This window comes from Podarcis bocagei, assembly GCF_964188305.1.
Source record: "Podarcis bocagei genome assembly, chromosome: 9".
Taxonomy (NCBI): Eukaryota; Metazoa; Chordata; class Lepidosauria; order Squamata; family Lacertidae; genus Podarcis; species Podarcis bocagei.
The window spans coordinates 79,063,333-79,071,891 of record NC_138134.1 but is presented as its reverse complement, the minus strand read 5'-3'; the positions used below and the strand labels follow the sequence as shown (position 1 = coordinate 79,071,891).

The following is an 8,559-nucleotide window of genomic DNA, read 5'->3' as shown; positions in this document are numbered from 1 at the left end:
GAAGGCATTGTTCTCTGCGCTCCCCCCTCCCGCGTCTATGGTTCAGTCCGCAGAGGCCTTCCCGGATTGGCTGTGTCCCAACTTGGAGCGGCAGGCACTTCGCCCAATCCACGCCGGCCGAGAGCCCAATGGCCGTCGCGCGCTGCCTCCCCACGTGGGGGACGCCTCCCGCCCGCCGCCTTTCGGAGCCGAGGGGCGGGGACGGAGGGCGGGCTTACGAGGAAAAGCCCTCGGCCAATCAGCGCTCGAGTTCTCGACGGGGGCCTCGCCGCCTTTGAGCGGAAAGCGAGCCAAAGCGAGGGTAGGCGGGTGGGAAACGCTCCAAGAGAGATGGACGGGGGCGGCTGGCCAATGGGCGCCTAGAGGAAAGCAGGGAAGGCGCGACGTCGCGGGGAGCGGCCAATGGGAGCTCGGCTCGGCGGAGCGGCCGTCCCCTTCCCCCGTCGAGGGCCGCCGAGCGTGGGCGGGGCGGAGGTGAGTGGCGGGCGGCGCGGCCAATGGCGGGGGGGGCAGGCCTCGCGCGCGGCGTGTCTGAGGGAGAGCGAGGAGAAGAGCGAGCGCGGAGAAGCGAGGGCCGGCGGCGGCTGAGGAAGCGGCCGGAGCAGGCGGGCAGCGCGCGGAGAGCGGCCCTGCGGGGCCCACGCCAGGTACGGCCAGAGGGAGGGAGCCTGCGCGGCGCCCCCTCAGGCTCGGGCCTTCGAGGAAGACCCTCCTCAGCCCCGGGGGATCCCGAGGGTTCCCCTCCCCCCTCGGACGGACGCGCACTCAGGGCCGGGGGCGCGCGGGCTGCCGGGGGGGGGGTTCAGAGGTTGAGTGGGGGCTCCTTTCCTTTCTTCTCCTCTGGGCCCGGAGGGGCGACATCACCCTCCCCGCCCGTTGGCCAGCTGACCTGTCAATCTTCACCTCACCCGCCCCCCCCCACAAAAGCCCCCCCCCCGGTCCTCGGCTGGGATCTCGGCAAAGCCAGGGGGGCGCCTCTCCTCGCCCACCCGGAGGGGGCTGGGCTGTGGCTTCAGGACTTAGGAGCCAAGGTTCCTTAGGTCTCCCCCCCCCCCATATAAAATAGTTGAGGGCTTGTCCCAGGTTGTCGTGCATTGCCATTTGAATGGTGCGCACGCGCGGCGTCTTGCGATTGATTATGCGGGACAGGTGTCCCACCCACCCCCCAATGTTTTATTCGAGAGGGGGCCCCGCTGTTTCGGGCGTCCCCCCTCCCCGCCATTACGATGCTCTGCTCTGCCCACTAGGGATGCTGTCCGTGGGGAGGGGGCGGTTCAGGTCTGCCCTTCCTTCTGCCGGAAAATAGTTGAGGGATGGAGGGGACCCAGGGCTTGGGCGCCCCCCCGGCAGATGGTGGCCAGGCTTCTGGGTCAGGGCTCCCCTTGCTGGGCATGTGCTTCCCATCAGACGTTCAGCTGAAGCCTCCCATCTTGGAATACGGGACCCATATGGATAAGGTGGGAATCTCTCCCCCCACCCCCCACCATAGCCCTCTTGTGTGTGATGGCAGCTCTTTGGGCATATGAAAGCACGAGCAGTTGGAAGGTAGTCCCATACCCCCCCCCCAAAAAAAAACCCTCCAGCCACTTCTCTTGTAAACAATAACCACGGCAAAACTTTCTTTAAGCTGGCCTGGCTTTTGCTGACGAGCGACTGTCTGGGAAGGAGTTTTCTCTACATGTTTTATGTTGCTTCATTGTGTGTCTTTAAGGTGTTGTAATCGCCCCTTGCCACGAGGGTTGGGCTCCGAGGGTGGGGCAGGGGAGCCGACCAAATAAACAGGTATTGGCCGCTTCCCTGGGGCAGGGGAGACTCTGGCGGAGCCCAGGAGAGGTTGATGCCAGAGACTGCCTGCTTCTGTGACTCCAGCCCTGTCAGCGGGAGTGAGGACAAAGAGATGGGTCCCTGTCCCAAATTGCTGAGGCTCAGCTGCACTTGGCTCTGGTGCCCCTTTGTTTGGGCAGAACTTGAGTTGAAAGTTCGGAGAAGCCTTGGCGTGGGAGCCTGGGGTGCTCTGCAGCAGGCCTGGCCTGTAGCCTCTCTTCCGCCATAGGGTGGGTTGTTGTTGCTGCTGCTTGCCCTAGTTTGCGGGAGGGCAGGCAGGCACACCCCAGGCCTTCTCCAAGGAGGGGGCCTCTCCTACCTGGCAGGTCAGGCGTTTTTTCTGCCTTGGGGTGCCTTGTCCAGTTTATCCAACCCGATTTTCAGCACTCCAGTTCTGCTTCTGGCCAGCCACTTTGCAGATTAAACTGTTGCCTTTCCACCTGCATTTTGCCTTCGCGTCCCCCTCCAGCAGAGAAGAGGAGCTGGGGCTCTTGAACACTGAGTTTGCAAAGGGCACCCCACCCAAAGGGACTAGTGGTTGCAATCTGCTCCTGAAGCATGGCCACACTTTCTCTTGTAGGCACAATGGGATAATTTCAAGAGCCTTGGTGAAGTGAGACTCTTACAGTGGGGGCTGGTTCGCTAGGGGTAACTTTCCAGTCAGTCCTTGGCAGCGTAAGTGCTTCCTTGGCTGTGCTGCCCTTTACGCAGATTGTCAGTGAATGAAGCTACAGCCCCTCCCCAGTTCCTTGCTCTGACACCTGAAAGCCACCTTGGTCCATGCAAACCTGCCCCCTTGCTTACCTTGTTTTCTGGTTTTGCAATAGATAGTTCGGGTTACGTAGTCCCAAAGATAAAGAGCACCATGGGGGGGAGGGCGTTGTTGGGATTTGGGTATGCCAGTTTCTGAGTTTTTGTGCAGAGAGCTCTTCCTTGGGCATCAATTATCCTGTATAATGAAGAAACATTCCTTTTCCCGTGGGAGCTAAACCTGGAGCATTCTACCCAGCCTTTGTGAACTTTGGCATGGGGGGCAACCATTCAGAGTGGAGTTCAGTGGGATTACTTGGACTTTTCCTTCCATAGCAGTTCTCTTTTTGAGACCTGGTGGCTTGGTCTTTCTTAACACCTGAGCAGACTGAACAGTGTGTGCGGATAGGGATACAGCAATGCTTTTTCTTAAGGCCAGACAAGGAAACGCTTCTGAAGTGTTTCTTTGGCCATCTCCATATTGAAGCTTGGCACGTTTATGTGAGTCATCCATAGACCACTGTTTGCTTCTGCCTTCTGTGGGTTAGAGGTGGATTTGTGGACTGGAGAGGAGTGAAAGACTAGGTCAGGAGGCCAGGTCTGCTGACCTTGGAATCTCTCAGCTCTAGTTACAGGTAAGTAGCCGTGTTGGTCTGCCGAAGTTGAAACAAAACAAAACAAATAAATTCCTTCCAGTAGCACCTTAGAGACCAACTAAGTTAGTTATTGTGCATGCATGCTTCAGAAGAAGAAAGCTCATACCAATAACGGCCGTATTTTTCGCTCTATAAGACGCACCAGATGACAAGACGCACCTAGTTTTTGGAGGAGGAAAACAAGAAAAATATTCTGAATCTCAGAAGCCAGAACAGCAAGAGGGATCGCTACACAGTGAAAGCAGCAATCCCTCTTGCTGTTCTGGCTTCTGGGATAGCTGCGCAGCCTGCATTCACTCCATAAGACGCACACACATTTCCCCTTACTTTTTAGTAGGGAAAAAGTGAGTCTTATAGAGCAAAAAATACAGTAACTTAGTTGGTCTTTGCGGATCTGCCATTCTATCAGGGCAGGGGTGCATTCCACTTCTCCTTGATGCTGCTGGGTGCAGTTCTTTGCTTCTCCATGAGATGGGTGGACTTGATGGAGTCCAGGTTCTCCTTTCCTCTGATATCATGCCCCTCTGGAAGCCAGCACAGATCCTTTGTGAATGAGGACTATGGAAGAGCTGCATGTCTGGAGTCAGCGCTGTTCCCTGAGCTCTTGTGACTGGCATGCATTTCACATGTTGGTGTTTGCCAGCAAGCCCTAGTCTGAGGGGTGGGGTCAGGGCTTTGGCATGAGCTGGGAGAGGCTTAGCCTCTGTTTTGGTGCCTGGCACCAGCTTGGATGCTGCCGCTTCTGGGAGGGGATACCCATATCCAATTAGGAACCAGTGCTGGAAGTCCTTGCGCAGCCCGACACTTGCCAAGCCAGAAAAACTTGTACTTTGTTCAGCACGCGCCGAAGGGGCCGCTGAGCAAAGCATGTGTGTCGGACAGGTTTGCAAGGGCAAGCCACAACAGTGTGGGAATGCGGGCGGCTTCTGGGCATGTCCGGAAATAAGAGGTGGGGAAAGCATTGAAAATTCTGGGCTTCAGAATTTTCAGAGTGAAGATTATTGGAATAAGCAGTGCTCATCTGACTAGCTTGTGTTAATATCCTTCAGTCACCCGTTTGGATTTTGCAGATTTGACAAGGGCCAGGATAAACACCATATTTTTCTTAGATCAGGGCCTAATGATGGAGTTTCTAGCCTTGATGAAGTCTGAGTGGAGCATTTAACTTACCCAGCTCTTGTCTGTTTCAAATGGGACCTTTCTAGTCGTGCCTCTGATGCAGTAGCAGGAGATGGTTTTGCTCCCTAATTATTCTTTTGCTGCCTTTATCATGAAATATCACAGGAGAATTGTGTGTTTTTTAGATTTGCTTTTTATTAGTCCAGCAAAACTTGTTTTTTAAGGGGATGCTGTTTTTACAGAAAAAGTTACTGCAGCAAACTGAATAAATAAAAAAATTGCACCAAACTGAGCAGCTGCTGAGATGCAAAGGGGTTTTATAATGAAGCCACTTTCATGCCAGTATACAGTAATGTGACTGACGATCTTTTGGTCATCTGCTGTATCAGACCTGTCAAATAACCTTTTCCTTTGGGGCCACTTCTTGCTACAGTATCTTGTAAGTATATTCAATTCAATTGGAGCTTGCCTTCCAGAGAGCATGTTTCAGGTCATAGACTTAATTGTCAGTATATTGTTATAATTTGCCCTGGGACCTTAGGGTGAAGTGTGGGGAGGAGATCATGTAAACATTTAGCTGTATAAATGTATATGTAGATATATGATGAGTAAGAGAAGAGGAGGAAGAGGAGGCTGTTTGAGCCAGAGCAGCATAGCAGAGGCCACTGAGCTGGTTCAGACATTGCAATAAACGATGGATTATGGTGACAGGAAGGGGATGAGCAAGCCTTGGGATTTGTGGGCTCCTTTTCCTCCTCTGGTGCAGACACAAGGAGGAAAACAGAGCTCCGTTTTTGCATTAATCACAGTTGAGCATTGTGTCGAAATCCTGCACTCTCTTCAATATTAGCCATGGTTTGTTTGAAACAAACTTCAAACCATGGGTTGCGAAGTTCACTTGTTTCAAACAATAGCTAAGTTTAATTACAGTTTTCAGGTTTGGCTGCAACATGAAATTGCAGTTAATTAAGCACAGAAGTAAAAGCTTTTTCTCAGCTGTGGTGGGGTGGGGGCAGAAGGGGGAGCATGCAGTTTGTTACTGCCATAATAAACATTGGTTTCTCCTAGGACTGGGGGAGCATCTGTGCTTCTCCAGATGCTGTTGAATCACCACTCCCATCAGCCCAAACCTGCATGTCTGGCGGTGAGGGGAGATATATTCCAACCACAAATTCCTCATTCCTGATTTATCATGAAGTTTGAATAGAATTGGGTCAAGGGGATCAGAGTGGAGTAGTGGATTGGGAGATATAAGCAGCAGTAGTCTAGCCAGGCCAGAGGGGTGGTGTCAGAGCCTAGCTGTAGGTAGCCATCAGGTGCAACCCAGGCAGGTGCACTAGGAAGTCTCTTGCTGCCTAGGCAAAGTCCCGACTCGAACAGGGAGCCATTACATCCCTTCCAGTTGGGGAAGGTCTGTGGTCAGGTGGTGGTGGTAGTCACTCCTGTTACCTGACCTGTTTCTACCCAGGGAGACACTCTTTGGAGAGTCTGTGCTCTAGTGGCTCATGATGTGGGCAACTCTGCACTGCCCTCTAGGATCCCAGCAACTAAACAGGTAGAAAAGGGGAAGATGGGATTCACGGATGAGGAACGTAAGCAGATTGGCAAGAGGAGATGCTGCAAAGGGACAGGCCAGTGTGGCAGAAGGCCTTCCACCCTCCTTCCATCTGCTTGCCCTTGGGGTGGGGATCAGGCTTGGCACTCCTGCCTCTGCCATCTGCCCTTAGTTTTTGTTCTAGTCAGATGCTTCTCCGACTTGTAGGAGGCTTGGAGTGGCCATGTTGGAGAAGTCTTGACCTATAACTTTGATCAGCTTTGCCCAGTCTTTTCAGATGCCTATCTCTTTCCACCTCCATGCCCCCCCCCCTTAGCCCCATTGTTCTACATAGCTGACAAGGAATGGCTCAAGGCCAGAGGAGGCTGTGCTGATTCACAGTGGCGAATGCAGTCATGCCCCACAGCTGTAGTCCAAGCAGCTGGTGCTCCCAGTGATGTGCCACAGCTTCTAAGGGGAATGCAGGAAAGCTGCTGGTTCTGTGCATGACCACACATCTTGCTGACCACGGACGTGGAACTAGCTGGAGCCTCCCCTCAATCCCTGGGGAATTGGACCAGTGGGCATGAATCTAACCCCAATGAGCTCTTCCCCATTCCATGATATGTTGGAAATATTCTTGGTCTTTTGCATCCTTCCCTGGACTTCCTTGCTGGGCTGTGGTGATCTGGCACTGTCCAAACATTTGCCATTTTGGACTTTGGCCAAGCAGAGCATTAGAGCTTTTTGAGGAGTGGGGTAGAGCTCTGTGTATGGTAATGAGCCCTCTTTCATTCTAGCCCTTTGTGGGGAGGAAGAAGGCCATATTTAGTCGGTCTCTTATTTGATCCTATAAGTGTAAAATTGGGTTGGTCCAATACTGCAGGAGAACTTCTGTTATACACTTGAAGACTGCCTTTCCTACTTTCCCCCTCAGTCTCTTAAGATGAGTAGCAAAATGGGGCAGTGTCGTTTGCTGGGCTTCTTAAAGGAAGGGTGGGCTAGCACTAATAATTGAGAAAAGGATGCCATTCCCTGTTGCTTCTGTGTGCCAAGATCAAACGGCAAAGAAGAAGGAATTCATCACCACATCAGTCAAGCTCTCTCTCTCACCCCCCCCCAGACTGTCAGAAGAGCGATCACTTCAAAAGAACTGCAATATCACTTTTGCTTAGGCCAGGTTTCATGACCACTCTGCCACATGGAGTTACCTGGTGTCAGATTATAGTTCCTTTGGTTTATCAAGCTGCCCCAGGCTCCACCTTTTCTGTGAAGCCTCTAGCAGATTTTCTGCATCCTTGATATTCCTCTTCTTGGGGTGTGAGCACATTGCTGGCTGGGGCTGATGGGAGTCGTAGTCCAAGATGTTTGGAAGGCACCTGGTTGGAGAAGGCTGCCCCAGAGAGCGATTTGATTCAGCATGCTAATTTTACTTGTTTTTGGTGAACAAAGCTAAAAACTTGCCTAATGTTGCATTTGCAATTGGTGTCTGTCCAATGACCATGCTGATGACCTGATGATGTGCATCCTGCCCCACTAACTAAACAAATAAACCAGGGGGAATCTTCCACCCCAACTTACATCTGGTTGCATCTCCTTCCCCTGCTGTTTCTCCACTGTGGAAACTTTCAAGCTCTCTCCAGCTGGTCCACTGGTGTCTGTGGACTTCTTGATTTGGTCACCACTGGTGCCTCAGTTGTAGCCACCGTGAGGTTTGATCATGCTGTGCATGTGCTCTTTTTATTGAAACAAAATGTAGCCACCAAATAGAAGTAAGCTCGGTGGTCCGTGTAGGCGTCCATGTTTGTTGAAGCGGATGGCTATTTTGCCCTGTTCTAGTTCCCCAGAGTATAGAGGCAGGTGGGAGACTGTTGTGAGTGCCGGATTGGCTGGCCTGTCAGTTGAGCTCCCTTACCTTCTCCATTGGGGGCAGGTCTTGAGCGCCCCGCAACTGAGCCTATTCCTTTGCATGTCCCCAGGACTCGCTCCCTGCCTCTTCTTCAGGTTTCACAGGAAAACATGTATCAACACGGCTGGATATTGTTACGGGAACATCCCGGCGAGCAGCTGCATCTTCCTTGGCTGAACTCTGCAAATTCTCTCTCGCAGGCCGAGGAAAGTGATGGAGGCAGCCGGTGCATTCCAGCCACCTGGCCCTGTTGCTCCTGGGCATGGGGGGGGGGGCTACCAGCCTGCAGAGCCTATTCTCTCGCAGCATTGTGTGGTGCTCCTCAAAGCCCTGGTTCTGGGAATCGAGGGCGGAGGGGAGGCTTAACACCTATTCCAAGGCAGTCGGATTGGGAAGTAGTAGCTGAAATGGTCTGGCTTGATACAAGCCCTGCTTCACTTTCTTCTGCATTCCCACATTAGTACATGTAAATATTGAGCCTCTTATCAGTGGCTGGTGACTTCCTGCGTTTAGCTGTCCTATAGCAAGCCTCATAGCTTAGTGTTGACAACACTGACTGGCAGCAGCTCTCCAGGGTTTTAGGCCAGGGTCTCTCCTGAGACACAGGGGATTGAATTTCGGCCCGTCTGCATGCCAAGCAGATGCTCTGCCAATAAGCTGCTCCTCTTTTCTAAAAGCACGGTTCCCTTTCCCTCTGGCTGAATCTGCTATTTGTTTATACTCTCCATAGGAAGAGGCTTCACAGACTGCTCTCTCTAGCCTGCCGT

At 52.7% G+C, this 8,559-nt stretch overlaps 1 protein-coding gene across 1 annotated transcript in view; it reads left to right on the top strand.

The window, feature by feature from the left end:
• Nucleotides 1-507: 507 nt before the first annotated feature.
• The window catches only part of PAIP2B (poly(A) binding protein interacting protein 2B), a 33,487-nt gene continuing 25,435 nt past the window's right edge, over nucleotides 508-8,559 (top strand). Inside the window, exon 1 of the mRNA XM_081207485.1 lies at nucleotides 508-647. The gene's annotated coding sequence lies outside the window, so the exon portion shown is untranslated. The remainder of the gene's footprint in view (nucleotides 648-8,559) is intronic.